General features: G+C 37.2%; 1 pseudogene across 1 annotated transcript; it reads left to right on the top strand.

The window, feature by feature from the left end:
* The first annotated feature begins 335 nt into the window (after positions 1–335).
* Positions 336–5,500, top strand: LOC306643255 (ADP-ribosylation factor-like protein 13B; annotated as a pseudogene). Its single transcript has 2 exons — positions 336–2,944; positions 3,016–5,500. The product of its transcript is annotated as an ADP-ribosylation factor-like protein 13B (transcript).
* The last annotated feature ends 627 nt before the right edge of the window (positions 5,501–6,127 follow it).

Genomic DNA, 6,127 nt, shown 5'->3' with positions numbered 1-6,127 from the left:
AACAAAGCTGCCGGGAAATTCCGAAGGGGTCTGAGTTGTCTGATAACATACAACATGTTTTACAATGTTTAACAACAGGGCGTAGATTCTGGTCAATAGTTTCTGGTAATCCTACTGTATGAGCACTATCTAGCTATCTGGCTCAATTTACTCTTTTACTCTCTGTTTGGGGCTATTTCTTGGAACAGCTTTAGGGGCTTTGTTCCCATTACTGGGAGGGTGACCTCAGGGAGTTAAGACAATGGGAGGGAGACCTTAGGGAGTTGAGATAAAACAGCTTAAAAAATGTTGATTCTTTAAAACAGCTAAAAAAAATGTTCATTCTTTCACTCTCATCTCGTGTTTCTTTGCATATGGTACCTTTCAGAGAGCAGAGGTTTACTTGATCAATTTTTCTTAATTTTTTTTTTCTTTTGCGAGTCTTTTAGCCTGTTCAGGTTGCCATAACAAAATATCACAGAGTGGCTTAAGCAGCAGAAACATATGTTCTTATAGTTTTGGAGGCTGTAAGTCCTAAGTGGAGGCCCAGCAGCGTTGGTTTCTGGTGCGGCCCCTCTTCTTGTCCTTTAGACAAGGGCCTTCTCATTGTGTCCCCATGTGGCCTCTCGGCACACAGGGAGGGAGGGAGGTGGGGGGGAGAGAGAAAGAAACAGCGCTCTCTGGTGTCCCTTCCTCTTATAAGGACACAGTCATTCAGCCACTTTAGGACCCTATTTACCCTTAAGTACCTCTTTAAAGACCCTCTCTCCAAATATAGTCACACTGGGAGTTAGGTCTTCAGCATATAAATTTTATGTAAACACCTGCAACTCAACATCAAAACAACCCAGTTCCAAGATGGGCAAGGACTTTAAATAGACATTTCTCCAAAGAAGATCTACAAATGACTAATAAGCTCATGAACAGATGTTCAATGTCACTAATCATTCGAGAAAGCCAAACCAGAACCACCATGAGATACCACATCATGCCTGTTAGAATGGTTCTCATGGAAAAACTAAACAGAAACAGAAAAAAAAGTGTTGGTGGGAATGAGGAGATCTCTGTGCACTCCTGGTGACAATGGAACCTGGTGCGGCCACTGTGGAAAACAGTTGTGTGGTTCCTTAACTAAACACAGTATTGCCACATGGTCTAGCAATCCCACTCCCAAGTACAGACCGTTCCCAACTTAACAATGGTTTAACTATAAAATGGCGCAAAAGCAATACACGTTCAGCAGAAACTGTACTTTGAATTTTGCATTTGAATTGTTTCTGGCCCAGTGATATGTGGTATAGTACTTTTTTGTGTTGCTGGGAAGTGGCAGAGAGTTGTAGCTCCCACTCAGCCACATAATCATGACGGTAAGAAAACAAAACTAAACCATGTTTATTAAATATAGTGATCTGTATTTAATAAGTTACAAGTGACATTCAACACTTTATCATAAAATAGGTCTTACATTAGGTGATTTTTCAAATGTAAGTATTATGAGCACATTAAAGGTAGGTTAGATCAAGCTATAGTATTTGACAGAGCAGGTGTATTAGATGCAATATTGACCTTTAATATTTCAACTTACGATGGGTTTCATTAGGATATAACCCCATTGTAAGCCACGGAGCATCTGAATGAACCCAAGACAATTGCACGCAGGGACTTAAACAGGTACTTGTACACCCATGTTTATAGCAGTGTTATTACTGTATCCATCCAAAAGGTGGAAATAACTTAAATGTCCATCAACTCATGAATACATAAAAAATGTGACACGTTCATATCATGGAATATTACTCAACTTTTTTTTTTTTTTTTTTTTTTTTTTTGGTGCTGAGAATTCAACCCAGGTATGCTTAACTACTGAGCCACATCCCCAGCACTTTCAAAATATATTTTATTTAGAGACAGGGTCTCGCTGAGTTGCTCAGTGCCTCACTCAGTTGCTGAAGCTGGCTTTGAACTTGAGATCCTCCTGCCTCAGTCTCCTGAGCCGCTGGGATTATAGACATGTGCCACTGTGCCCATCTTTTTGAAAAAAATGAAATTCTGACTCGTGCTTCAATATGGATGAAATGAAAACATGGTAAGTGAAATAAGTCAGACACAAAAGACAAATACCACCTGGTTTAGTTTACATGAGATGCCTAGAATATGCAAATGCAAAGAGTCAGCAAAGAACAGAGATTACCAGGGGCTGGAAAAAGGGATAATGTAAAGCTACTAATTAAGGGGGAGAGTGTTTGTCTTTGGGGTAATAAAACACAGGAAATGGATAGTGGAAATGGTTGCATAATGCTTTGGATTTACTTAATGCCACTGAATTGTACATGCAAATATGGTTAAAATGATAAATTTTATGTTAAATATTTTATCACAATAAAAATATTCAAAGCAAACCCTGTTTTGGGAAGTCATAAGTCAGAATGAAATTTGTAGACTCTTCATAAAATTATAAACATGTAAAACGTGTATTAGAACCTTTCAGTTGATATGTAAAGCAATGATTAGAGGAAAATTTTTAGTCTAATTTACTAAATTTTTTCAATGCTGGGGGTCAAACCCAGGGCCTTGCACATGATAGGCAAGCACTCTACACTGAGCTAAATTTCCAACCCTAATATTTACCGCTCTCAAGGTATAAGCTTTTTAAAAGTTTATTTTTCCCTAGTCACTGCTTTAAAAATTTGTCCATTGGGTAGTCGTTACCCTCTCGCGGGCCGAAGCGAATAGTGGGACTTGGTGCTCTCACCAGTTGCAGTCACCTCCGTCCCAACGTGTCCTCGGGGCCTATCCGTCTTAGAGTCGCCGGGAGAGGCAGGGGCCCCTGGGATCAGTCTGCGAAAGCTAGGGGCCCATCCTCGCTGCGAGTTCGGATGGGAGGTGGCGGGAGGAGCTACCTGGGATGTTCAGTCTGATGGCCAATTGCTGCAACTGGTTCAAGCGGTGGCGGGAGCCTGTCAGAAAGGTGACTCTTGTGTTGGTGGGACGTGATAATGCTGGCAAAAACGGCAACAGCAAAAGGAATCCAAGGAGGTTGCAAATAAACAAGACAAGGAAGGGGCTTTGGGTGAAGCTGATGTGATGAATGTCTCTCTCTGGAAAAACTGGTCAATGAGCACAAGTGTCTGTGTCAGATAAAACCTTGTTCAGCAGTTTTGGGATATGGAAAGAAAATTGACAAGTCCATTAAAAAGGGCCTTTATTGGCTACTACATAACATTGCAAGAGATTTTGATGCCTTAAATGAACGTATCCAAAAAGACACAACAGAACAAAGAGCTCTTGAGGAACAGGAGAAAAGAGAAAGGGCTGGGCGAAAATTACGAGAAGAAAGAGAACGAGCGAACTGATGAAACCAGTGGTCTGGCTGAGTTGGACCCAGAACCAGTTACTGTTAATCTTTCCAGCCAATAGCATCTGTAATCATTGAGAATGAAAAAAAAAAAAAAAAAAAAAAACTTGAAAAAGAGAAGAAGAAGCAAACGATGGATACAGACAGTGATGGTTCACTGCTGCAACATAAAATGGAGCCTGAGCAAATAAAGACAGAGCAGCAGCCAAAAACACAATGAACTTGAAATAGTAGAAAATTATAAGGAGGCATTAACACAGCAGTTGCAGAATGAAGATGAGACAGACCATCGAGCATCAGAATCAGATAACAGAGAAACTGAGAATGAAAAGAAGTCACCAGGTAGAGCCAGTTAATACTGATGCTGCTGCTCCTAAGAGTCCAACACCACCTCCACCTCCACCTCCTGTTGGCTGGGGAACCCCCAAAGTCACTAGACTTCCAAAACTTGAGCCTGTTGGTGAAGCACGTCATAATGATTTCTATGGGAAGCCGCTGCCTCCCCTAACTGTGCGACACAGACCTAATGGTGATGCTCATGATGAGATATCATAACCAAGTCATATGGATTGGCATGATTAATATCAGCAATGAGCAGTTGAGGGGATGAATAACATTTGGACCACGTTAATAGGAGTTAGTGTTGACTCCTTGGTTTTTATATCCCCACTCATGGGCACATTCCTGAAAGAGAACTTCTTCAGAAATAGAGCCAATGGACTCTATGTATTTTATTATTTGTTTACTACTCTGTATTTCTATATAGCAAACATTTTTTTTATAAGATACATGGGCATGGAAGGAAACTCCTGGGAATTTATAAACTAAATTTTTAGCTTTTTATATTTTTCTAAAATTTTTGTTTAATTGCTATTATCTTGATTGTGTACTTTTCTACAGTTTTTTTTATTTGTGTGTGGAAAATAGAGTTAATTTACTTGACAAACATGAACTGTACAAACAGGATATATTTATATGACTTAAGTTTTATAATAGCATTGTTCTTAGTGTGTACATCCTAATTTGACTTTATTTTAAAATAATCTTTTTAAAAAGCAGATACTCGGTCTTTATTCTACCAAATTATGTGATTTGAAAGCATTACTCAAGGAAATCATTCAATTTTATTGTTTTTGTTTTCTTTGATAATTTCAATAAATAAGAATTAAAATACTTTTATTAACCTAATTAATTAATAAAAATGCTTTATGAGATATTACTGAAAGTTCCAAGAAACCCCTGTTTAAAAGGTTAAGACACTTTCAGAGATCAAGGTGGTCCCTATTATGACTACTGTCAGAAACCATAGTGAATCTTTTATGTTATTCTAATTCTTTCATGCCTTGAAATTATAGACAAAAAGACTGAAAAAAAAAAAACTACTGCAGGTTCAGAGACTTGTATTTTACAACAAATAACTTGGGTGCTAAAGCAATAAAAATGAAATGTTAGTTCAAATACTTTTGTAAAGAAATTAATCCAAAATGTTTCTCAATTTAAAATTTACTTCTCTTGTACCCATAGGATTCTCTGTCATTTAGACAAACTGTTAGATATGAATTTTCAGTAAAGGATTCTTTCTTTATATTAAGGTGAAAATAATGCAACAGAATAATTTTAATGCAACCTAGTTAAGACTGTTGGGTTTGGTACCTGTACTGACAACAGACATGTCCTGGTATCTGATGACAACATAAATAAGTATATCTAAGCCAGTTTAATATGATTATTTACTTTCAGAATTTTGCTTTGGAGTATCACATTTTATTCACATTTTTAATGTCACTGAACTTTTTTGATCAGATCAGTTTTTAATCAGAATGCTTATTACCACGTCAGCAGGTCACAGTTTCTTGGAGTTGGTACATGGACCTACCTAGCACCTAAATAAGAAAAAAGCATTCTACTTTTTATGATATAAAATTCATAACGATCTAAATTTGATAGGTGGCTAAAATGTGAGGAAAAGCATCACAGGAAGACAGCATGTAAATTTCGAAATTAATTTTATAGGAAAAATTGCTCACATTTTTGTTCCTTTTGTAACATTTATATTCATTTTTAAAGCTAAACTTTTTCTATATTTTTAATATCTGATTTGAGTAAAGATGCATTTTTTAAATTTTTATCCTACCAATGTTTAATGTAGAACATAGTAACTGCTGACTCCATTTCATAAAAATTAAATGATTTGAGATTAAATGAGATTAAGTTCCATTAAAATGGAGTGTTTCATATAGCTACTTCAAAAGTTAGTTTTCTTAAAGATTCTAAAATACTTCAAGAGTTGTTTTGTAAATCCAGGTGGATTTTAACAATTACATACCTATTTTGTTATATGCTGCATTTTTATTCTTAATCACCATGAATTATGACATTTTCACCCAATAAAATTAATTTATATTTTTTAAAAAAAATTTGTCCATTAACTACAATGAGATAAACCTCAGACCCAGGAGGAGGATTTTTTTAAAAAAGAGTTAGGAGGATATTGAGGAATTCAAACCCTTGGGCACTGTTGGTGGAAATATAAATTGTGCAACTACTGCAAAAGACAATATGGAAGTTCCTCAAAAAACTAAAAGAGAATTGCCATATGTTGGGTTAAACACAAACCGACCAGCGCCTAGGAAATCTTGTAGTGAGATAAGGACTCTTGTAAGCTCCAGGGCCGGTGGCCCAACAGGAGTCGGACAAAAGCGGCCGAAGCAAAGCTTTGTTGGATTCTGACTCTCTGGCAGAAATTCCCAGCCCTCCCGGGTATAGGTCAGGGTGGAGAGCCGGAGAAAATCG

The sequence above is a fragment of the Sciurus vulgaris genome (genome assembly GCF_902686455.1).
Source record: "Sciurus vulgaris genome assembly, chromosome: 13".
Taxonomy (NCBI): domain Eukaryota; kingdom Metazoa; phylum Chordata; class Mammalia; order Rodentia; family Sciuridae; genus Sciurus; species Sciurus vulgaris.
Note: the sequence above shows the minus strand (reverse complement) of the source record. Positions and strands in the feature narration are given on the sequence as shown.